At 33.4% G+C, this 27,090-nt stretch overlaps 2 non-coding genes across 2 annotated transcripts; both read left to right on the forward strand.

The window, feature by feature from the left end:
* The first annotated feature begins 5,636 nt into the window (after window positions 1-5,636).
* On the forward strand, window positions 5,637-5,741 carry LOC128036316 (small nucleolar RNA R71). The gene has a single exon (XR_008193114.1). It is a non-coding gene; the product is annotated as a small nucleolar RNA R71 (small nucleolar RNA).
* Window positions 5,742-25,302: 19,561 nt separating this feature from the next.
* LOC128036415 (small nucleolar RNA R71) lies at window positions 25,303-25,409 on the forward strand. Its single transcript, XR_008193212.1, has one exon. It is a non-coding gene; the product is annotated as a small nucleolar RNA R71 (small nucleolar RNA).
* The last annotated feature ends 1,681 nt before the right edge of the window (window positions 25,410-27,090 follow it).

The raw sequence follows: 27,090 nt of genomic DNA on the forward strand, positions 1-27,090 counted from the left end.
TGGCCCAAAAAGCTCCTAACACCCTTTACAGATGTTGGAGGTGAGAGTTTCTCAATAATATCTACCTTTGCTTTGTCTACCTCGATCCTATATCTCGTTATCTGATGCCATAGAACAACCCCTTCTCGTACCATAAAATGACACTTTTCCCAGTTGAGTACGAGATTCATTTCTTCGCATCGTCTTAGTACCTTAGTTAGACTGGCTAAGCAATCATCGTAAGTATCTCCGAATACTAAAAAATCATCCATAAAAACTTCTAAATATTTCTCAACCATGTTAGTAAAAATAGACATCATACATATTTGAAATGTAGCTGGTGCATTACATAAACCAAATGGCATGCGTCTAAATGCAAATGTACCATACGGGCAGGTGAATGTCATTTTGTGTTGATCTTTCGGTGCTACTGTAATCTGATTTTACCCTGAGCATCCATCGAGAAAATAGTAGTAATCTCGTCTTGCGAGTCTATCCAGCATCTGGTCCAAGAACGGAAAAGGAAAGTGATCTTTCCTAGTCGCCTTGTTCAGCTTCCAGTAATCGATGTAGATTGTCCATCCCGTAACCATTCTAGTCGGTATCAACTCGTTGTTCTCGTTCTCTACGACCGTGATACCTCCTTTTTTTGGCACGCACTGGACCAGGCTTACCCATGAATTGTCTGAGATGGGATAGATGATACCCTTATCTAACCAATCGATGATCTCTTTTTTTACTACGTTCTTCATGATGGGGTTCAATCTCCGTTTCCATCGATCGTCCCTTTTTTTTCATCTTCCAGGATAAACTTGTGCATGCATACAGATGGACTAATACCGCGAATATCGAATATGGTCTATCCAAAGGCCTTCTTGAATTGTTTTAGAACTAAGATAAGTTTCTCTTCTTGATTAGTGGTCAATTCTACTAAAACAATCATAGGCAAAGTAGAAGCGTTACCTAAATAAACGTATTTTAAATGAGAAGGTAATACATTGAGTTCTAATTTAGGTGGCTCCTCGATCGACGCTTTTGGTTGGGTAGTATAGTCCCTCTTTTCTAACTCCCAAGATTCAAAACCAGATTGCGGATTAAATCCCCTTTGATTAGCTTCTAGCAAAGCTAAGTATTCATCCTTCTCTTCATCATTTGGAGGATCCGATGTCAAAATTCTTTCCAGTGGGTCCTCAACACAGTTGAGTTCCTTCTCCACTATTAAATCCTCTAAATCAGGCACTGTAGAGCAATCATCCATTGTGTCAGGAAATCGCATAGACTTAAAGATGTTAAATGTTACCTGATCATCCTGAACACGCATAGTGAGCTCGCCCTTCTGTACATCAATAAAGGTCCTTCTAGTTGCTAGGAACGGCCTTCCTAGGATGATTGGTACTTTTTTGTCTACTTCAAAATCTAGAATTACAAAGTCAACAGGAAAGATAAACTTATCTACACGTACCAATACGTCCTCGATTTTTCCTTTTGGATGTGCTAAGGATCGATCTGCTAGTTGAAGCGTAACTGTAGTTAGTCTAACATCTCCTATCCCCAACTTCCTGAATATTGACATAGGCATCAAGTTGATACTTGCACCTAAGTCACATAATGCCTTACCACAATATGTTGCTCCAATGTTGCAGGGAATGGTAAAACATCCAGGATCCTTCAATTTTGGGGGTAGTTTGTCTTGAAGATATGCACTGCATTCCTTCGTCAGAACTACCGTCTCAAATTCTCCAAGTTTTCATTTCTTAGACAAGATATCTTTCATGAACTTGACATAATTCGGTATTTGCTCAAGTGCCTCAACCAACAGGATGTTGATGTGAAGTTGCTTGAGTACGTCAAGGAACATCTTGAATTGAATCTCCTGCTTCTGTTTCTGAAGTCTTTGAGGCTAGGGTGGTAGAGGTTTCATTACTGGGACTGATTCTGGTTGATTCATCTTCGGCAATTCTGCATCTAATGACGTTGTTAGTTGATCAAAATTAGCTGGTCCTAAGGTTACTTTGTCGGGTTTTGCAGATTCTAGTTCTGGTGAAACTGGAATTTCAACACTTGGTCAAACTTCTTCTGAATCTTGAGTATCGGCTGGCTCCTTTTCAATTTCGACAGTGTTGGGCTCTATTATCTTTCCACTCCTCAATGTCAACGCTTTACAATGTTCCTTCCCTAAATTTCTCAGATTCTCCGTGTCACTAGGTAGAGTACCTTGTGGTCGGTTCCTGAGTTCAGTAGCAAACTGGCCCACTTGATTTTCCAAATTACTTAGAGTGGCGTCATTTTTCGCCATGTACGCCTTCAATAGATTCTCTAAGCTATTGGATGGTTCCACTTGGGTTAGTTTTTGAACTTGTTGGGGGAAACTAGGCGGCTGAGTTGGTCTAGGTAGGCCGTAAGTGTTACTGGTTCCAACCCCTTGGTTACTCTAGGAAAAATTCGGGTGATTTCGCCAAGATGAGTTATAAAAGTTGGATTGCAGTCCTTGCCTCCCTCGATTTTGGTTCTGGTTACCCATGTAATATACAGATTCGGGGTTCGATGGACATTCTTCAAACAAATGTCCTCCCCCACAATACACATAAGCTGTATTCTCAAATTGGTTAACTGGTTGGGCTGCAAAGTTGTTAGACCCATTACTGGTAAGATTCTTAAGCATTGAGGATATTGAAGATACCTGAGATGCGAATGAAGTGAGAGCATCCACTTCATGTATTCTAGTGACTCGTCTTCCTGACACTGTTCGATTGGTTGGCCATTGATAATTGTTGCTGGCAATCCTCTCAATAATTTCGTAAGCCTTATTATAAGACTTGGAAAGGAGAGCACCATTAGCAGAGGCGTCCACTACCATCCTCATGTGAGCGTTGAGACCATTATAGAATGAAACACCCCTTACCCAAGACCGTTTTCGGAGTCGACCATGAGGTGTTACTTGACTTAACTTAAAAGTTCGGGGCATAAAATTTTACTTTTAAAATTAATTTCACTATTCACAACAAATTTGTCCACCTTAGTAGCAGTTACTAAATTAATTATAACTCGAGCTACGAAACTCAAAATTTAGATCCATAAATTTTCCCTAAAACTAAACTTATATATCTTTTTAGAATAAAATTTTCAGAATTTTTCGTTCATCCAATTAGTACAGTTTATTAGTTAAAGTCTCCCCTGTTTCACTGATTGACTGTCCTAACCGCTTGTCACTAAAATTTAATTATCTCATTGTACAGACTTCATATTGTGTTATAACTTATTTAAACTGAAAATAGACTCAATAAGTAATCTAGACATATAAATTACAACTTATAAATATTTTTGTACAATTTTTAATGATTTTCCAAAGTCAGAATAGGGGATTCCGAAAACCACTTTGACCTTGTCTAACTAAAATGAAAATATATCAGAATACATAATTCCTTTGTCTACACTATTATTTTTCTATGAAAATAGACTCAATAAGATTTAATTATATATCTCATTCACCCTCTAATTCATTTTATACTATCCTTGGTGATTTTTCAAATTCACGTCACTACTACTTTCTCAAAACTGATTCACTACCAATTTTTACTTTTTCATGATTTCTAGGCATAATTTATCACCTAGACTGTTATAACAACAAACACCTTCATACTTAGCCATTTTAATAACTATTCATCATCAAATATTTACATATCATCTTTTGGTCATAATTTAAGAATATACAATCGAAATAACTAAGTCCCTATAAATGCCATAGCTCGAAACATTTATCGTCTTAAAATACCGAGTTGTGGTGGTTGATAGTGTGAACGCTCTTCGACGTCTTCAAGATCCCGACTATGCTTGATAATACTATATGAAAGAAAAATAAATAAAAGAAGTAAGCATAAAACTTAGTAAGTTTACAAGTAAATAAATAACAACATTTATCATAAAGCATCATACTCATAAATTTTCATCAAGCACTAGGATCTTTACTTTCTTCTTTACTTGCTCACTTACTTGTTTACTTACTTGCTTGCTTAAATAACTCGTGATTATAACTTACTCTTCACTTACTGAAATTCTTTTTCTCAACTGATAACTGAGATATTTTCAATCCTTTATAACTCACCTGAATCTAGTTATCATGCTTTTGCTTGAACTTTCATGTAACTTAATTCATTTTCTAGCCCATTAAATCACTTGGAATACTAGGATACTCGGGTCTCTTGTCTGAATATAACATGCCAAAGCTATGTCCTAGACATAGTCTTACATGGGATGTTTCCTATACTGCTAATGCCATATCCCAAATATGGTCTTATATGAGAGTTCTCATATCGGTGCCCATGCCATGTCCTACACATGGTCTTATAGGGGACCTCTCATCTCGGTACCAACGCCATGTCCCAGAAATGGTCTTACATGGGACCTCCCATAGTCTTAGTGATGCCAATGCCATGTCCCAGACATGGTCTTACATGGGATCTCATCACCCAAATGTCATGACATTTGTATCCGATACATTCCAAAAGTTTCAACGGGATTTTTTAATACTAATTCTCTGTCGTATCATACTTGAGTCAACATTAAATAAATTCATGAAATAAATATATAATTGCTGGAAAATAACAGCATTAATTATCAAAATTTGACCAAATCTAGCAACTTAGTCCTCTATCTTTTTCTTTCCCCGGTCTAACTCTGAATTTCGTTCTTCTTGATCTATAATAGAAAATTTAGCTTATTTAATACTCACATTCATCAAAACAATCCTTGACTCAAACTTTAGAAAAATTTCAATTTTGCCCCTAAACTTTTGCATAATTACACTTTTTCCCCAAAGCTCAGAAATTAAACTTCATCTCTTATTCTTATGTTTTATGACATGCTGAACATTTTTCCCTTTTATGACAACATCAAATTCCCACTCTAGCATGTACTTATGAACATTAGGTATTTTTATCGATTATGTCGTTTTACTCGTTTTCACTTAAAATCGCTTGGAAAAAGTTGTTTAACATACTTTTAACATTCATATTCTACCATAAAACATCAAAATAAACACATTTCACTTATGGGTATTTTTTCAAATATAAACCCTAGGTTAAATTATTGCTAGAATAAGCTAAATCAAGTTACCGAGACTCCAAAAATGTAAAGAACATTAAAAACGGGACATGGAATCACTTACTATGGAGCTTGGAAGCTTGAAAACCCTAAATATGTCATCCCCTTACTATTTTCGTTCACCATGGATAAGATGAGCACATTTTTCCATCTTTTTCCCCTTTTAATTCTTTTTATTACTAAATTACCAAATTGTCCCTAACTTAAAAATTTCCTATTTCACTTATCTCATGTGCATTTTTGTCTACCAACTTAATCAATGGTATAATTACCATATAAGGACCTCCAATTTAAAGTTTCATAAAAATTGGACACTCTAACATGTAGAACTCAACTTTTTCACTTTTTACAATTTAGTCCTTTTGACTAAATTGAGTGCTCAAACGTCGAAATTTTTGAATGAAATTTTCACAAAATCATTCCTTGAAATCGTCGACCATAAAAATATAAGAAAAATAAATTTTTCCTCATCGGATTTGTGGTCCCAAAACCACTGTTCCGACTAGGCTCAAAATCGGGATGTTACATAGAATGTCTCAAGTTGAATGCAATGTGGGATTCCATGATGAGGGCACTTTCGTAATAACTCTTTGTACATTTCCTATGCCTCATACAGGGACTCATCATCCATTTGTTGGAAGGCAGTGATCTCATTCCTCACTTGGCATTCTTGCTCGGCGGGAAATACTTCATCAGGAATCTCTCGGCTAACTCTTGCCATGTAGAAATGGAGTTCAGTGGCAATGAGTTCAACCAGGCACGAGCTCTGTCCCTTAGCGAATATGGGAACAGCTTCAGTCGTAATGCATCTTCAGGTACTCCGGCTAACTTGAAAGAATCGCTCACTTCCATAAATAGTTTTAAGTGAATATGAGGATCTTCAGTAGGCATTCCACTGAATTGGCCCATAGTTTGAAGCATCTGGAACATGACTGGCTTTAGCTCGAATTTTTGTGCCTTGATTTCAGGTCTCCTAATACCCGAATTAAGATCGTTAAATATTGGCACGGCATACTGTTGTAAAGCTCTATCCCTATCATCAGCAATAAGGATAGGATTCTGAGCAAGGTTTGCTCTGTTTCCTTGATTCATATTCTCAAAGTTTATCTCTTCGGTCCTTCTCTGGTTCGCTTGTCTTCTTCACTGTCAAAAGGTTTGTTCTATTTCAAGATCCACAGGGAGTAAGTCGATAATCTGATCAATACTCATAAACACCTAAAATAATCACAGAAAAATTAAGTAAGTAAAGATTTAAACAGAAAAATAAATAAACCAAAATGTAAAAACAGATTCACAAATGATGGCTTTTTTTTAAGAAAGTCCCCAGCAACGGCGCCAAAAACTTGGAACGACGAAAATGTGCAAGTGTACACAATCGCAACAAGAAATAAAGTGACAAGTAAATGTCGAGTTATCGTACCCACAGGGACTGTAAAAAAGAATATTTATGAAATTAATATTAAAACACTTTGGTGATGGAAAATATTTTGGTTTAAAGATGATTAAAAACTACGGGTTAAAAACTAAGTAAAAATTTTAAAAATAAAAAGGTTCTAATGCACGATTTCAAATAAGGTTTAATCAAGATGATATAATTGTGTTGGATTAATTACATTCCTTTAACTTAGAATTATTAAACTTATGTTTATACTGCTACGAACAAATTCATGGCAACTCGGTAATTTGCTAACTACTGCTCATACATACTTATTAAATTAATCAATTTCTTGAACATATCCCTATTTCAATTCAAAAAATTAACTCAATTTAATAAGCACATAAAAGACTATGTGAGGTAACAAAGTATTTCTACCTTGAAACAGTTTAATCACAATAATCTTGCAAGTTATGCAAGGCATATTTATCGCAAAATACAATTCTAATTTAACTTCGGCTACCTTAAAAGAATAAACATGCACTGATTAATTATTTTTTCGACTAATTACAATTTCAATACGATTTAATAATTAATTCATTAGTTATCTAACAATTAATATTGCAAGAATAACTTAGGCATGATGTTACTTAATCAAGCATCTTACCGAGGCCTATAACAGCACAAACAGAATTTCAATAATTCAATCAGGCAAAATATAATCAACCCAACACGGATTAAATTCAAGCTAGATTGATTAAAATAACCATTTAAATAGCATAAATGTTCATAAAAATGTTTTTCAAAACAACAACGAAATTTAAAGAGATAGGGGAACAAGAAGCAAATCCAGGGTTTCTCCGTGGCTTGACTGATTTCTCCATTCTTCGTTCTTCGTTTTCCTCAAATATCAAGGTAGCTTATGAACACTTTAGTTGCTGCTCAAAAATGGTTGATGGGGACCTCTTTCCCAAGAGAAGAAATCGACACTTGAACAAAAGGGAAAATGGAAAGGAAAAGTTGAGAGAAAGTGAGCGAAGAGAAGAGAGAATGAGAGTGTGAGGGATCATTTGAATGATCATCAAGGGGTGGATTTTATAGCTGATTGTCGCTGCTAAAAATAGCAAATTCCATCAGCCAAAGAGACCCCCCTTGGCTGGCCACACACATGGAAAAGTTGAGAGATTCAACTTTTCTAAAACTAGCCTGAGGCAAATCCATAAAACCACATTTTTTGGAGGGGTTTGAATGCAAGGTTGAAAGTTCTTCAAGAGATTCTTTCCAAGCTTACTTAGTCAGCTAAAATGCTGATTTGGGTCAGCATATGGACGGTTCTGGGCAGCCCAATTGGTGGCTGGTTCGGTTCACTAGATTCGGTTCAACCAATGCAGTTCAAGTAGACCCTTTTTTTCCATAATTAATTAATAATAATTTATTTAGCCCAAATTAATTTGGTAATAAATTAAAATTAATTATATTATGAATTCAAACATTTTTGGACCTTCTTAGGCTGGAAATAAATTTGCCTCGATGCTTCTAATTGCTTCTCGGTTTTATTCTTCGAGCATTGTCTGCCGAGCCAAATTTTGCCCTTTCTGCGAATCTGTCGACAATAGTCAAAATTAATCAAAATTAATTAAAATTCATCATGTTCATATTTTTAACATAATTTAATTATTTTATAATATTTAATTATTTTATCAATGCATAATACACAAGATTTGATACCAAGAATAAAACAATAGCCTGAGGATCTGAGGATCAGATTGGTAATGATATATTTGTAATTTGAAAACTTAGTTTGAAAACTTAATTGGAAAATTTGGAAACTTAAAATTAAATTTTGAAGAAGCTTTTTAGAAAATATTGTGAAGATTTTTGTGTAGCAGTCTGTGAAGACACTGCTATCTCTTTTGGAAAAACATCTTGGAGAGGAGTCTCTTTTAAAACATTTTAAAGAGATTTTGGTTTGTGTAAAACAATCTTTTTATTTTTTGAAACATTTCCCACTTCAGCAGGAATTTGTTTGAGAGGAGTTTCCTCTTTCAGTTGTGAAAAGGCTAATGCTACTTCCGGAGATTGAGATAGGGACTCAATCCATTTTTTGATTTGAGAACCAATCTCATTTGGATCTTGTGAATCTTGAATTATTGTATTTTTGGAGGATTTTGACAATGATAATGATTTCTCATCTTCTTCATGGCAAATTTCTTACCACGAATTAATTGGTTTTAAGGTGATTTGGGTTTTCGATGATTCTTCTATTTTCCCTTTTCCTTTGTCTCGAAGTTTGGGGGGGCATTTTTGAAGGAACTATCTGGTGAGAAAATCTGGTAAAGAATTAGTTTCTCTTTTGATGTATTCAATATCAAAATCAAATACGCTCAAGATTGCTTCCCATCTTGCAAAAATCTGTTTTGATGTAATGTTTTGAACACCTTTTTGTAAAACTTCTTTTGTTGATTTGCAATTGATTCGTAAAAGAAATTTTTGATTTAATAAATCACTTTGAAATTTTGTAATGCACAAAAAAATTGATAAAATTTCTTTTTTAATGGTACTATAATTTTGCTGAGTAGGATTCCGGTGTCTGGAAGTAAACTGGACTATTTTCTCTTTTCCTCCTTTAACTTGTTTTAGGATCCCACCATATCCTATTTCAGAAGCATCTGTATTGACTATCTTGGGGGCATTTGGATCAGGTAAATATAGACAAGGAAGCTTAGTGATTTGTTTTTTGATTTGGGTGATAATATTGGTATGGTTATTTGTCCAAGGTTGTGGATTCTTTTTGAGTTTATCATATAACGGTTTACATAATTTGCTAAGACCTGGATAAAAGTCTATGACATAATTGAGGCTTCCTAAGAACCTTTGTAATTGGACCTTCTCAAGAATTTGGTCTGGGAATTTGCTAGCTAACTCTACAGATCGTTCTATTGGGGTAATGGTTCCTTGGATAATATAATGACCGAAAAACCATACTTTGGTTTGGAACAAACTTATTTTGGATTTAGAAACTACAAAACCATTATTTCTTATGACTTTTATAAAGATCGATATATGTTTCAAGTGTTTTTCTAAATTTTCTGAAAATACTAATACATCATCGATGTATACTATTATGAATTGAGAATATTGGTAAAAAAATATCATTCATTATTCTTTGAAACTCAGATGGAGCATTTTTTATCCCAAAAGGCATTACATTCAATTCATATTGTCCAAATGGTGCGATAAATGTTGTTTTATATCTTTCTTCTTCTTTTATTTGGATTTGCCAAAATCCAGATTTCATGTCAAATTTTGAGAAAATATATGCATTACAAAGTTTTTGTAACAAATCTTTCTTATTTTGTACTGGGTATCTAATCCATTTTAAGGCTTGATTAAGAGGTTTGTAATTAATTACTAATCTTGGTGTTCCTCTTTCAAGTTCTACATTTTTTATTACATAGAATGCTGAACAACTCCAAGGGGAACTGCTCTTCCTAATTAAATTTTTATTAAGAAGGTTTGTATTTCTTTTCTACAAAATTCTTCCATTTCTTTGTTCATTTTTATGGGTCTTGCTTTTGTGGGTATTTTCCTTTCATCACAATTGTTTTCTTATGGTAATGTTAATTCGTGTTTTTTTCTGTTCCAAAAGGCATTAGGAATGTCAGAACAAATTGTTGATTCTATTTCTTTTTTGATTTGATCTATTATTTTTGTATTTCTCTTTTCTTAATTGTTCCGTTAATTTTTAAAACATATTTCTTCTTTTAGAAAAGAGGTTTGCTTCATTTATAATTAATTAAATTATCAATTTGCCCATTATGAATGGATAAAGATTTTAACGAGTTGAGATTTCTTATTTTCGGTTTTTCTACAAAAGGAAATTCTACCTTAGTATTTAAAACTTTGGTAGAGATAGAATTATTTGTTACTTTATAAGGTTTGAGTAAGGATATGAATGGGGTTCCTGATATGACATCTTGGGTAATATCTTTTACCATTAAAAAACATGTTTGATATTTTATACCTTTGTTGGATATTTCTGCAATGGGAATTTTGTAAGTAATTTTTAATTTTTTACTATTTCCAGCTTTAAGAGATTCTGATGTTTTATTATAATATTTTGTTGGAATTATTCCTTCTCTAATGCAGTTTTGGTCCGCTCCTGTGTCAAAAAGGGCTATTGTTTCTACTTGAAATTCATTATTTATAACAATATTTATTTTTATTAAATATCTTTGAATAGATACTTCAGTTAGAATCATCAGACATTCTTGTGTATTTTCTTCAGGTTCAGGTTCAATTTCTGACGAACTTTTTTCTGCAATTTCATGTTTTAAGGACCTCATTTGTTCTTTCATTTCTTGTTGTTCTATTTTAAGCTGAGAAAGTTCCAATTTAATCTGTTTTATTTTCAGCTGTAATTTAGAATTTGTAGTTTGCCATGGTTTTATTTTTTTTCATATTTATTGAATATTATGTCTTGTATATTATACATTTGTGATTGACTAGAAAAGATTTCTTTTTCTTTTTCTGGTTTATCTTTTAATGAGGATTTTAATTTTAAAAGGTATTCTCTGTTAAGCTCCGTGTCTTGAATTTTATTAATAACTTCAATCATAAATTCTTGATCTTTGGTTAACATGTTAATTTAAGGTTTATTTTCATCACTAGAAGACTGAGATGTTGTATGTAATTCATTTGTTTCAATAGATGTATCATTTTCGAAGAAGTTGTTTCTAATAGGATTTCATTTAATTTTTGTTCTATCTCTTCATCTAAATTTAAATATTGATTTTTCTTTTGATTTTACAATATTTTGAAACATGTCCTGGTTTTCCACATCTATAACATTTTATTATTTTATCAATTTTATTTTCTATTTTTGTTGTTTCTTCCCTTTTTCGTATTTTCTTTATTTAGGTTTTTATAATATTCTGAAATATTCTTTTCCTATTTTTGGCTTTTCAGGGCAACATGTTTTTGAAGAAGAAGATTCATTCTCGATGTCAAATTGGTGATGAATGATCCTAATTCCTTTCTACATTGATATCTTTGTTTCTTAAGTTGTTTTTGTAATTTTAAATCTTGACAAATTTTTAATCTTTCTTTTGGGTGAAACTATTAGTTCACCATATGTAAGCTTTTCATATGGAATAATACCTTTGTAATTTTCTCTTAGTTGATTCCTAATTTTTCTCCTAATAAAGTGGGAAGTTCAATATCTTCACAAGAATCTTGGAATAAAAGCAAACCCTTTAAGAAAAAATCTCATGAAAATATATTAAAATGATAGTAGAACAAAACAATTATACAAATATTAATCTTCATACAATAAGAAAACAATTAGATTATATTGAGAATCTGGTAGAGAGTCAACCAATCAAGAAAGAACTAGTAAAATAGATAATCGAAAAAAGTTCCAAAGAACCAATATTCACACCTTATGAGATTCCAAAAACTATCCAAAAATCCCAAAATGAATTCCTACCAGAAATCTAAAATAGACTTAATGTTGTGGAAAGCTAAAAGTCTAAATTAATTGCACCTGATACCCCAATACAAACCCAATATTCAGTAAATAAATTACACCAATCTTCCCAATCTGACTCGGATCAATCAAATGAACAACAAATTAACAAGATGGCTTGGAAAGAACCAAAAATGTTATATTATCCAAAAATCACTACACCTGATCTTAACATAGAAGAAAAACTTGTTTTCCAAAATAAATACAATGCTAATATAATCTATGAATGGAATATAGATGGAATGTCTGAATACAATATTCTTAGTTTATTACAACAAATGACAATGGTTTCAAATGTTTATAAAACCCAAAATCAAAATGGATTAATCAGTGATCATGCTATAGCTAATCTTTTAGTTGCTGGATTTATTGGTCAATTAAAAGGATGGTGGGATCATGCACTCACTAAAACCCAATGAAGAGAAACCCAAGATGCAGTAGCAAATTTAATTTTCTCAATCTCTAAACACTTTATTGAAGATCCTTCTCAGCTTAAAGATAGAAATTCAGAATAATTATCAAATTTAAAATGGAAAAAATTAACCGATTTTAAATGGTATAAAGATGTCTTTATGCCTAGAGTTATGCAAAGATCGGGTAACCAACAACCATTTTGGAAAGAAAAATTTCTAGCAGGACTTCCCACTTTATTAGGAGAAAAAGTTAGGAATCAAATAAGAGAAAATTACAAAGGTATTATTCCATATGAAAAGCTTACATATGGTGAACTAATAGTTTCACTCAAAAAGAAGGATTAAAAATTTGTCAAGATTTAAAATTACAAAAACAACTTAAGAAAGAAAGATATCAATGTAGAAAGGAATTAGGATCATTCTGTCACCAATTTGAAATCAGGAATGAACCTTCTTCTTCAAAAACATGTTGCCCTAAAAAGCCAAAAAATAGGAAAAAGAATATTTCAGAATATTATAAAAAACCTAAATATAGAAAATACAAAAAAGGGAAGAAACAACAAAAAATAGAAAACAAAATTGATAAAACAATAAAATGTTATAGATGTGGAAAACCAAGACATATTTCAAAATATTGTAAAATCAAAAGAAAAATCAATAATTTAAATTTAGATGAAGAGATAGAACAAAAGTTAAATGAAATCCTATTTGAAACAACTTCTTCCGAAAATGATACATCCAATCGAAACAGATGAATTACAACTAGATGAATTACATACAATATCTCAATCTTCTAGTGATGAAAATGAACATTCAATTAACATGTTCACCAAAGATCAATAATTTATGATTGAAGTTATTGATAAAATTCAAGACCTAGACCTTAAAAGATAATACCTTTTGAAATTAAAATCCTCATTAAAAGATAAACCGAAAATGAAAAGAAATCATTTCTAGTCAATCTCAAATGTATAATATACAAGACATAGTATTTAATAAATATGAAAAAATAAAACCAAGACAAAATACAAATTCTGAATTACAGCTGAAAATAAAACAGATTAAATTGGAACTTTCTCAGCTTAGAACAAAACAACAAGAAATGAAAGAATAAATCAAGTCCTTAAAACACGAAATCGCAGAAAAAAGTTCATCAGAAACTGAACCTGAACCTGAAGAAAATACACAAGAATATATGATGATTCTAACTGAAGTATCTATTCAAATATATTTAATAAAAATAAATATTGTTATAAATAATGAATTTCAATTAGAAACAATAGCCCTTTTTGATACAGGAACGGACCAAAACTGCATTAGAGAAGGAATAATTCCAACAAAATATTATAATAAAACATAATAATCTCTTAAAACGCAAATGGTAAAAATTAAAATTACTTACAAAATTCCCAATGCGTAAATATCCAACAAAGGTATAAAATATCAAACATGTTTTTAATGGTAAAAGATATTACCCAAGATGTCATATTAGGAACCCCATTCATATCCTTACTCAAACCTTATAAAGTAGCAAATAATTCTATCTCCACCAAAGTTTTAAATACTAAGGTAGAATTTCCTTTTGTAGAAAAACCGAAAATAAGAAATCTCAATTAACCGAAAATAATTTAATTGATAATTTCTAAAAGAAGAAATATGTTTTAAAAATTAACGGAACAATTAAGAAAAAGAGAAATACAAAAAAGAATAGATCAAATCAAAAAATAAATAGAATCAACAATTTGTTCTGACATTCCTAATGCCTTTTGGAACAGAAAAAAACACTAAGTAACATTACCATATGAAAACGATTGTGATGAAAGGCAAATACCTACAAAAGCAAGACCCATACAAATGAGCAAAGAAATGGAAGAATTTTGTAGAAAAGAAATACAAGACCTTCTTAATAAAAATTTAATTAGGAATAGCAGTTCCCCTTGGAGTTGTTTAGCATTCTATGTAATAAAAAATGCAGAACTTGAAAGAGGAACACCAAGATTAGTAATTAATTACAAACCTCTTAATCAAGCCTTAAAATGGATTAGATACCCAATACCAAATAAGAAAGATTTGTTACAAAAACTCTGTAATGCAAATATTTTCTCAAAATATGACATGAAATCTGGATTTTGGAAAATCCAAGTAAAAGAAGAAAGATATAAAACAACATTTACCGTACCATTTGGACAATATGAATGGAATGTAATGCCTTTTGGGTTAAAAAATGCTCCATCTGAGTTTCAAAGAATAATGAATGATATTTTTTACCAATATTCTCAAATCACAATAGTATACATCGATGATGTATTAGTATTTTCAGAAAATTTAGAAAAACACTTCAAACATATATCGATCTTTATGAAAGTCATAAGAAATATTGGTTTAGTAGTTTCTAAATCCAAAATAAGTTTGTTCCAAAGCAAAGTAAGGTTTTTAGGTCATTATATTATCCAAGGAACCATTACCCCAATAGAACGATCTATAGAGTTTGCTAGCAAATTCCCAGACCAAATTCTTGATAAGGTCCAATTACAAAGGTTCTTAGGAAGCCTCAATTATGTCATAGACTTTTATCCAGGTCTTAGCAAATTATGTAAACCGTTATATGATAGGCTCAAAAAGAATCCACAACCTTGGACAAATAACCATACCAATATTATCACCCAAATCAAAAAACAAATCACTAAGCTTTCTTGTCTATATTTAGCTGATCCAAATGCCCCCAAGATAGTCGAGACAGATGCTTCTGAAATAGGATATTGGGGGATCCTAAAACAAGTTAAAGGAGGAAAAGAGCAAATAGTCCAGTTTACTTCCAGACACTGGAATCCTACTCAGCAAAATTATAGTACCATTAAAAAAGAAATTTTATCAATTTTTTTGTGCATTACAAAATTCCAAAGTGATTTATTAAATCAAAAATTTCTTTTTCGAATCGATTGCAAATCAGCAAAAGAAGTTTTACAAAAAGATGTTCAAAACATTGCATCAAAACAGATTTTTGCAAGATGGCAAGCAATCTTGAGCATATTTGATTTTGATATTGAATACATCAAAGGAGAAACTAATTCTTTGCCTGATTTTCTCACCAAAGAGTTTCTTCTAAAATACCCCCAAACTTTGAGACAAAGGAAAAGGGAAAATAGAAGAATCATCCAAAACCCAAATCACCTCAAAACCAATTAAGTCATGGTATGAAATTTGCCATGAAAAAGATGAGAAATCATCATCATCGTCAAAATCCTCTAAAAATACAATAATTCAAGATGCATAAGATTCAAATGAGATTGGTTCTCAAATCAAAAAATGGATTGAGTCCCTATCTCAATCTCCGGAAGTAGCATTGGCCTTTTCACAAATGAAAGACGAAACTCCTCTCAAACAAATTGCTGCTGAAGTAGCAAAGGTTTCAAAAAATAAAGAGATTTTTTTACACAAACCAAAATCTCTTAAAAATGTTTTAAAAGAGACTTCTCTCCAAGATGTTTTTCCAAAAGAGATAGCATTGTCTTCACAGACTGCTACACAAAAATCTTCACAATATTTTCCAAACAAATATTTTGAAAAAATTCTTGTTATGGAGGAAGAATTTTCAGAAAAACCTCCACAAATACTTGCAAAAGAACTTTTCAATGGATGACATTTCAAACCATTGGATTCACAAAAACCCCAACAGTATTTTGAAAATATACTGGTCCAAACTAGATCAGTATTATTCAAACAATACACAGATCCAAAAGATCCAAATTTTATTACCCATTCAATAGCCCAAATGTTAAAAATTCTTCGACCAAGAGATTGGAGTGAAAACCCAAATTCTCCAAAGAAATTCCCAGCCAAATTTACCACCAAAATAGACCATTACCCATATTTTACATATTGGGATTACGAAATGAGATGGTACAATGTCTTATTAATGAACAACCAACACATGAGACGTTCTTGGCTCATATATTTCAAATATGGCACCCAATTCAAATTCCCAAACTGGTTCCAAGAGTGGTGGAATTGGTATGGACCATCATCCTTTAAGATACTACCAGAAAAATTTCAAAACTTATGGCCCAAATTCTTTGTAAAATTTCATCCTGAACCAGATCAAAAACACATTTAAAGGACAATCCATTTTTTCTCAAAACTATGCATTTATTGGATTGTCTCATGGAATTATTCTTATGAGGAAGACCAACATACTGGAATTCCATTATTAGTTCGCAACTGCAGGACTAAATGGTGGGACAAATTTAATGATGAAAAATATGATTCAAAATATTTGGATAATTTTTTCAACAAGAATCCAAGATTATGTAAGTCCGCAGCCCCCACTACTGTATCAAAAAAGGCTATCGTTTCTAATTGAAATTCATTATTTATAACAATATTTATTTTTATTAAATATATTTGAATAGATACTTCAGTTAGAATCATCATATATTCTTGTGTATTTTCTTCGAGTTCGAGTTCGGTTCAACGAACTTTTTCTGCGATTTCGTGTTTTAAGGATTTCATTTGTTCTTTCATTTCTTTTTGTTCTATTTTAAGCAGAGAAAGTTCCAATTTAATTATTTTATAATATTTAATTAGTTTTCGAAAAGAATTTAACCGAAATAGCAGGATTTTAAGTTTAAAAGGCATGTAAAAACACATAAATTTTCGTGTTTCCAAATATATGATTCAACCATTAAAGAAAATAAAAGTTTTCATCATGTAATCCCAACCCTATGAGATATAGCTCATGGATTGGTGATTAAAATTCAAGTTCAAAATAACATCCAACTTCATTTTGATCAAATTAATCCGCGGGAGAAAAAATTAAGAAATAAATGAAGATCTTAATAAGATGGCTATCGCCAAATCAATCCGCAATCCAACAGCACACTGTCCTATGGTGGCTGAGAGGGACTGCCTTCGATTTTCTCTTTCCGACTCTGCTCAGCCGCTACCCTCTATTGCTTCCTTCGACTCTCTACTCTTAGAGCTTCTTCCTTTGGCTTTTTATAAGCATTTTGTACTAGGGTAACTCCAATAGCCCACAATATCCTCTCCTCTTTTTTATATAGATTTTTCTGGTACAAGTAGAGTTGGGCTGAGACTGGTATGCGCTTAATGTTGACTCGGTCATCTTCTTGAATTACTATGGCATACAAGGTGGCAAATTGTCCAACCTTTTGCCTTGGCAAACCTTTACTCCTTTATTTTATTCTCCCCAGCTTGCACCTGCCAAACCACCAAACACAACCCTTCCACATGCAATTAAAAGTATCTAACATGTAAGCACAATCCAAGCTTTTAATGCAAAAAATAGTAATAAAATGTCCTAAAATACCACTAAGTATACCTAAGTACAAACAATTAGCTAGGTCTAAATGCATGAAATATAACTCTTTTCAAGAGTTAGCACACCCCCAAACCTGAGTTATTGCTTGTCCTCAAGCAAAATATGCATGAATGTGTGTATGCATCAATTTTGCCAGTGCATGTACCCATCTTGTACTATCAATCTATTCGAAGACCAATGTATACATCAATTCTCGCCATATTCTCTCGTTAAAAACTTGTTTGAGTAGAATATTTCTCCCTAAAAATAAGATTTTCTTAGTTTCATATATGTTCTGGCTATAGCAAATATCTCCTAACTTACTCAATTTATTTGTTACCCAAACTCAGGTCACTCCTTCTCTGAGCATACTTGTACAAGCTTACTATTTTTTATATACAATGCATGCATATTAGGGGATTTAGCATATCACAAAATTCTTTGACTTGATAATCACAATGGAGCATACACTGAATTACCTAGTACTTAATCTTGTCACAATTTAAACTAAAATCACTCTTGAAGCTAAGGCTTTTGGCATGGAAGATGGATGGAGCAAACAACTATCTCTTTAGCTACTCAACCCGTTACTACAGTGGAGTGCCCCTAATTTATTTATTTTCTATTACACACTCTTACTTAAACTCACCTTTCTAGTCAATAGCACGATGGGGCAAACAAAGCGGTACTGACTTACTCAAAAATTCTAACCATTGGAGTGCCTATTGTCCTTTATTTAGTAATGCCAAGGAAAATTGACTGAATTTGGATTCAAAAGTCCCTAAGTTAATCAGAAAATACTCACTATAACCCGAAAAAATGGAGTATAGTACATCTCACTTTTCAGAATTAATCTTTCAAGCAACCTATCCTAAGCTAAATTTACCCAATCCACTATCACATGTTCTAGGTGTATTGAAGAATCTAAGCTCATTATCGAACATCATAAGTACAGATTGTACTCCTCATAGACAAAGAATATATAATAGTTACATTGTCGTGGCAAAATAGATTCAACTAAACTAAAATGATTATACTAAAGTGATCATACATACTAAATATAAAATGCAGCCTATATGCACAACACACCCCTAAACCTAAGGGATGCATTGCGCTCAATGCATGACCAAATATTTAAGAGAACAACTAAAAGAGAAATTTATACAACAAATGTTATGGCACAAGAAAATGAGATGCAAGATGCATGCAAGAAAGTGGCAAACTTAATTGGCTTGGACTAGCATGTATATACCTTATTCTGCTCGACGGGTGGATTTTTAGGCACTAACCTTGTATCGCCCTTTTTTTAGGGGTAATTTCTTCCTCCTCCTTGTCAGTCTTCGTTAACTCATCAATCTGATGATCAATGTCGGGGTCATGTGCAAATACGGGAGCTAGTGGCAAAGGTGGAATAGGGTCTTTCCCTTTGGTGGCGGCAGTATCATCCTTTTCTCTTTCTTTCTGGTTCTCAGCATTTAGGGATGTCATCTTTTCAAGTTCTTCAGCAGTAGCTTGAGTAGGTGCCTTGCCAGCAGGTTGAATGGATGCTTCTGCAACAACCTGAGTGGGTTGCTTGGTAGCATCAGCAAATAGGAGCAAAGTGGCTAGGTAAAGAATAAATTATGGCATTAGCTTCTTAAAATTATTTTGGAGGGATTTCCTTAGATCCAAATCCCTACTCCTTACAAAAGCCCAATATTACTCTTACTATTGTTGAGTCTGTGCCATCTCCTCAGTCAGGTGAAACTGTTAGATTTTAAAAAGGGACATCCTCTGCTCTAACTGCTTCAAGGAGTGAAATATTTGTTGTTAAAGGGAGCTACAAGAAACTAGAGGTGTTGTCATATGAGTATCCGCAACAAATGAGGTGGTGGCATGGCTATGCTGATTTGCCCTAGCAACATCAGTGCCTTGGATCTTGGCAAAGATTATATTGGTCAGCCCAGCTTTGTTAGGGGTGATATCCTTCTCCACATTGAGAGGAACCTGGGTAATTCGACATAGGGCAATAATAAGTGAGGGGAAATTTAAGCTACCTGCATTCTTTTCAACTCACCTATGTATTTCATGAAAACTGATCCTCCTAACATTAATCTTTCTCCCTTCTATAATGGAGTGCAACAAAATCATTCGTTCTTTTGAAACAGTGGTATTGTGTGTAGACGGTATAAGTCGACTTCTCAAAAAATGATACTAAATCTTCCCAATTGGCTTCAACAAAGTCCTCTCGATAGTATAACAGTCTTGGATGGAAACAGTTCATCGTGTTCCCTCAATACATTAATCCTCTAATACTTGGTTTAAACCCTCAACAGTAATACGTTCAACAAACAACGTGTGTTTATCCTGTATACCTACAAGACCAAACTGTGCATTAATATGGTCTTCATCAAAAGTAATGGATGTACCTCTTATGCAGATAAAAAGGGAATTTGGAGAGTTGGCATGGGCATAAAATTCTCGAACAATTTTTCCTAAAACATCTTCGGGGTGCAAACAAAAAATATTCCACACATGTTTTTCTACTATTGAAGATACAGATTCGTCGTATCCTATTGAAGATTCAAATTCTTTGTATCCCATGTATGGTTCATCTTTAGGCAAGAACCCTTACTCAAAACAGAAAGGCCGCTTCGCGATGTTGCTATTGTATCTCATGTTTGCGGTAGCGTTAAAGAATGTCTTTGGTTGAGTAGCACCAGCCCTTGATGATTCGGCATTTTTAGAGGCAGTTTTGATGCGAGCCATTGGAGAAAACTGGAAGAAATCATGGAGAATGTAGTGGAAAAAATTGGATAGATTGAAAAGAAAGAGTCATAAAAATGAAAAAGATTAAGAGAAACTTAAGAGACATGAGTAGTTGAGGAGAGAAAAATAAGGGGATAATGATGATACTTCCATAGACGTGCTCACGTGAGTAGTTGAGCAATTGAAACATGTTAAGGAAGTTGCACAACGTGGAGAGGGAAAGAAAAAAACTAAGAGGATTTTGCGGGGGGGAAATGTGAAGTGCCCTGATCCTAAAAAGTTTAAATTCCCTTCTATGGACTCGCCCAATAACACTATTGGCCCAACTAAAAGAAACATCTCTCCCCTTGGACTTATCTACTTGGTCAACCTCACGTTTTCCACTACCCAGTTCATCAAAATGCTACGACAAACTCCTTTGAATATCGCAACTGCTTAGTTCACATTTTTTATTCTACCTTTGAAAATCGTAGAAATTTTTTCAAAAATAAAAACAGAATTGAAAAAATATTAAATAATAGCTAAAAATAAAATTAAAGTAAAAAAATTAAAGAAAAGAAAGAAAAAAGGAATTGCTAGCTTAAACATCTCGGAGATAAATGGACTGCTTGTCTCGATCCACATGGGCACCCTAGTAGTACTTTAAGCGTTGCCCATTAACTTTAAATGTGACTCATGTTTTCAAATCCTTGTTATTAACAGCTCCATGAGGATACATGGGCTACTTTAAAAGGAATTGACCAGCGAGACTTTAATTTACCTGGAAACAATTTGAGCCTATAGTTAAATAACAACACCTATTTTCTGGGTTCAAATTGTCGCGACATGATTTTTTTATCGTGCCAACACTTGGTCATTTCCTTGTACAGCTTAGCATTCTCATATCCTTGTGCTCAAAACTCCTCCATTTCATTCAATTCTAACAACCTTTTATAGCCAGGAGCAACCTAATCCATGTTCAGCTTCTTAATAGCCCAAAATGCTTTGTGCCCAAGTTCAACAGGAAAGTGACATGGCTTGCCATAGACAAGTTTAAAAGGTGACATTCCCAACATATTTTTGTAAGCAGTATGATATGCCCACAAAACTTTATCCAACCTGGTAGACCAATCCTTACGAGTAGGATTCACCACTTTTTCGAAAAAAAAGTTAATTTCTCTATTCGAAATTTTAGCTTGTCCGTTTGTTTGGGGGTGATATGTCGTGGCAATCTTATGTTTCACCCCATACCGATGCAAAGAATTGGCTACCAACTTACAAACAAAATGAGACCCCTCATACCTAATAATGGCTCTAGGTGTACCAAATCTTGTAAAAATGTTCTTGTGTAAAAACTTTCTTACTAACCTTGCATTATTGGTAGGAAGGAAAACAACCTCGACCCACTTAGAGACATAGTCTACTGCTAACAGTATGTACACCTTTCCCACTAATGGTGGAAATGGACCCATAAATTCTATTCCCTATAAATCAAACAACTCAATCTTCAGTATACTTTGCAATGGCATTTCGTGTCTCCTAGATAGATTCCCTATTCTCTGACAACGATCGCAAGACTGATAGAACTCATGAGCATCCTTGAACAGACTTGGCAAATAAAATCCTGACTAAAGTACTTTGGTAGTAGTTTTCATCCCTCTGAAATGTCCTCCGTATGGAGCTGAATGACAATACTGTAGAATGTTGTGTATTTCATCATCATGGACACACTTCTTAATTATTTGATCAACACAATGTTTAAACAAGAAAGGTTCATCCCAATAATAGTGCTTGGCATCATGAAGAAATTTTTGTCTTTTCTGATAGTTGAAATCGGACGGCAAGACACCACTTACTAAATAGTTCAATATGCCAGTCTACCAGGATAATGTCGTGGAAACTAACAGTTGTTCGTCTGAGAATTCTTTTTTAATAAGTGTATCATGACTACCTTCACTTCCAGGTTCTATCATCGACAAGTGATCAACTACTTGATTCTTAGTCCTTTTTCGATATCTAATTTCCAAGTCAAACACCTGCAGCAATAGTATCCACCTAATCAACCTCAGCTCAGCATCTTTCTTAGTCATTAGATCCTTAAGAGTAGAGTAATCTGTGCAGACTATAACCTTTATACCAACTAGATATGAATGAAACTTATCGAACACGAACACCACAGCCAATAACTCATTTTTCGTGGTGATGTAGTTAAGCTGTGCTTTTAATAAAGTTCTATTAGCATAAGATATTGCCCGCAGTATTTTGTCTTTCCTTTGCCCCAACATGGCTCCCACAGCATAATTGTTGTTGTCACGCATGAGTTCAAAAAGTTGTGTTCAATCCGAAGCTACTAAAATTGGTGTTGTTATGAGTTTGTTCTTTAACTCTTCAAAGGCTACCAAACACTGTTCATCAAAATTGAAAGGCCTATTTTACTCCAATAGAGTGCACAAGGGTTTAGATATCTTCAAAAAATCCTTAATGAATCTTCTATAAAAGCCTGCATGACCTAAAAAACTTATAATACCCTTGAATTCCTCTATCAATTCAATTTTTTCTCTATCCACTTCAATTCTTCTCTCTGATATCCTATGCCCCAGGACAATTCTTTCACGAACCATGAAGTGGCATTTCTCCTAATTTAACACAAGATTCATTTCTTTGCAGTGGCACAAAACCAATTCCAAATTTTTCAAACAATCTTCAAAATCATTCCAAAACACAGAAAAATCATCCATAAAGACTTCAAGAAAGTTTTCACCATGTCAGATAATATGGCATCATACAACGCTGAAAAGTTGTCGGGGCATTACATAACCTGAGTGACATCTGTCTAAAGGAAAAAGTACCATATGGACATGTGAAAGTTGTCTTCTCTTTGTCATTAGGGTTGTGGAAATCTATTTATATCCTGAATAATCATCCAAAAATTAGTAGAAAGCTTTCCCAGCTAACCTATCCAACATCTGACCAATAAATGGAAAGGGAAAATGGTCCTCCTTCGTTGCGTTGTTCAGATTGCGGTAATCCATACAAACTCTCCATCTCGTGAAAGTGCGAGTTGGTATGAGCTCATTGTAATCATTACTTATCACTATGACACCTCCTTTCTTGGGTACACATTTATAGGACTCACCCATGAGCTATTTAAAATTGGGTAAATAATGCTAGCATCAGGTCACTTAATAATCTCTTTCTTGACGACTTCTTTCATAATCGGATTCAGTCTTTGCTACTGTTCAATGGAATTTCTAGGGTAATCCTCTAACAAAATCTTATGCATGCAGAATGCAAGGCTAATTCCCTTTATATAAGCCAGGTCCATCCCAATGCCTTCTTAAATCGCATTCCAAGAATAATTGGCACATCTTGTTCAACTTCACATTCTAAAATAAGAAAATCCATAGGAAAGATAAATTTATCTACCCTTACCAGTACATCTTAAATTTTACCTTCTGGATGCGCGTAGGATCGGTCAGCTACTTGCAACGTAACCATAGTAGGTCTCATTTTCCAATTCCTAGCTTCATAAAAGTAGACATAGGCAGTAGATTTATACTCGCCCTTAGATCATATAATGTTTTACCAACGTAATGATTTCTAATTGAACATGGAATAGTGAAACTCCCTAGGTCCTTCAACTTTGGAGGTAATTTATTCGTAAACATTGTTGTGCATCCTCCAGTGAGAGTAATAGTATCAAATTCTCCCAATCTATGCTTCTTCAACAATATATCTTTCATAAATTTCACATAATTGGGCATTTTCTCCAAAGCTTCAACCAGTGGTATGTTAATATGAAGTTGTTTCAAAACCTCCAAAAATCTTTTAAACTGAATATACTGCTTAGAATTCTTAAATCACTGAGGAAAAGGTAAAGGTGGTCATTCTTCAAATTATTGATATTATTTTACCATGGCATTCTTGTTGGCAACATGATCTAGGTCTGCCATAGCATTTTTCTACTTGCCATTTTTAGATTTAGTATATTTTTCAGATGACTATGGGATCTTTACCTAGTTGTTATTCAAGTTTTCCTCTTCTATCATGGCATTTTCAGAAATATCATCAAGATGAGTTTCGGTTCTCAGAGTGATGGCCTTGCACTACTCCTCCCCTTGTGATCTTGAATTCTCGGTATCACTAGGCAATGCCCCTTTTGGTCTTGAATTTAAAGCATTCACTATTTGCCCTACCTGATTCTCAAGAGCTCAGAGAGACGCAGCTTGACTCTAAATTACAACATCATTCTTAGCCATATATTCCTTCAGAAAAGTTTCAATAGATGGTGATGATGAAATCGATGCCTGACCTTGCTAGAAATTTTGCCTCGGCATGGGTTGAGTATAACCAAACAGTGCATTGATGGCATTCTATGTTGCCGTATTGGTGAAATTCCTCGTACCATGATTATTCCAACTAAATTTTGCTTCCACCCTAGATTATATGTGTTGGAATAGGGGTTATTATTCCGGTTGAAATTACCCATGTAGCAAACAGATGTTGGATTTGATGGGCATTCATCAAACACATGGTCTTCACCAAAATAAAAACAAGATAGTTCGTTTGATTTTAATTCCTAGACTGTAGTAGGCCTTTTAATTGTTTTAATCATATTATCCAAAAAAGATACTTGGGCTGTCAACAAAGTGATTGCATCCAGCTCCATAGTACCAGAAGCTCTCTTGTATGTCCTAAATCTTATGGAAGGATATTGATAATCATTGTTGGAAATCTTTTCCAAAATCTCATATGCTTTATTATAAGATTTATCCAACAAAGTATCCTTGGCTGAAGCATCAACTACCATCCTCGTATATGCATTCTGCCATTATAGAATATCTCCATCTGATTCTAGTGTTAGAATCCATGCATCAGACATTTTTGAATTGAATCTTTAAATCATTCCCAAGTTTTATGTAGTGTTTCATCCTCCAATTTTTTAAAAGATGCGATATCATTTCTAAGCTTGGCATTCATATTTGGGAGATTATACCATAGCAAAAACCTCTAGAAAAGGTCATTCCATGATGCCACAGTTCCCGATAACAAAGCATTTAGCCATGCTCTCGTTCGATCTCTTAAAGAATATGCGAATATTTTAAGTCGTAGAGTGTCTTCAGGCATACCTTGCTGCCTAAACGAGTCACAAACATCTAGAAAAAGTCATAAATGTCATCTTGGATCTTTAGTGGGCAGTCCACCAAATTGTCCTACTATTTTTAACATCTGAAACATCACCAGTTTCGGCTTAAACTGTTGTGCTTGTATTTTTGGTCTGACTATCCCTAGATTCAGGTAATCAAAAATTGGCATAAAATGCTTTCGGATTGGTCTATCTCGATCATCTATCATCCCACGAACATGAGGATTAGCAACCTGACCATTAAAATTATCATTCATACCAGGTATCACTTTATGAATAGAGGGATTAGCATCGTGTCCATTCGGATTATAATTGAGACCAGGATCATTTCCGTTCCTAGTTATTTTTCGCAATTATTTTCGCCTTCTTCATAAAGTTCTTTCAATCTCTAGGTCAAAAGGATATTCTTTGTTAGCAGGAATGCCTCTTCTCTTGCACTGATGACAAACCTATAGAAATTAAATATAACTAAGTGAAATAAAACTAATGGAATTAAGTAAAAAAACCAAACCAAATTACACCAAATTGCCGATCCCTATCAACGACGCCAAAAACTTATCACATATGAATATGATATGCGAATTGTGCAAGTATACACATCGAATTAAGTAATAAAGTGATAAGTGAGATCGTCTCCATAGGGATCGAATTAGGTATAGAAATGGTCAAGTTATTATAATGATTAATGTTATGACAAAACCAAGTGAAGTACGCTGTGATAAATTAAAATAATTAGGGTGTGTGTTTCATGTACACTGACTAATATTAGAAAATGCTAAGGCAAAGCAAGAGTAAAAATGCAATGGCAATTATAAGAATAATTACGTGAATAAAATGTGAGCGAATAAATAAATAACTAAGAATTCTATGGCAAAGATACAGTGGCAATGACTGAAGGTCTATGATGATGATTTAGAAGGTTGGGACTACTAAGAATCTACCATTCCTTTCAGTAATGCCTCAAAATAATCATACTAAAATCTACTCCTAAGAAGAAAAATAAAATAACCTGCTCCTTTCGAGAGCAAGGTCTCAAGTTACCCAGCTTGTGTTTATAGGCCTTATCATGGTACCCTGCACTATTTTGTCTTCATTCTATACAAATGATGCTCTATGTCTAGAGTCTACAGCAAGTATTCTGTCGAATACTCACTTGTATCATTCAATTTCGGTCCAACTAATCCAACCTTTTCAAAATTTGATTCAGTTTATAGGCATGTTGCACATTCATCTATTTCTAAGGAATATACGCATACATGTAGAAAATAAAAGCAATTGAATGAAACAATAGATTAAATAAAATATATATTTCAACCATTAAAGAAAATAAAAGTTTTCTTCATGTAATCCCAACTCTATGAGATTTAACTTATGGATTGGTGATTAAAATTCAAGTTCAAAATAACATCCAACATCGTTTTGATCAAATTAATTCACGAGAGCATAGATTAGGAAATAAAGGAAGAACTTAGGAAGATGGTTGTTGCCAAGTCAATCCACAATCTA

This window comes from Gossypium raimondii, chromosome 13, assembly GCF_025698545.1.
Source record: "Gossypium raimondii isolate GPD5lz chromosome 13, ASM2569854v1, whole genome shotgun sequence".
In the NCBI taxonomy this organism is placed as follows: domain Eukaryota; kingdom Viridiplantae; phylum Streptophyta; class Magnoliopsida; order Malvales; family Malvaceae; genus Gossypium; species Gossypium raimondii.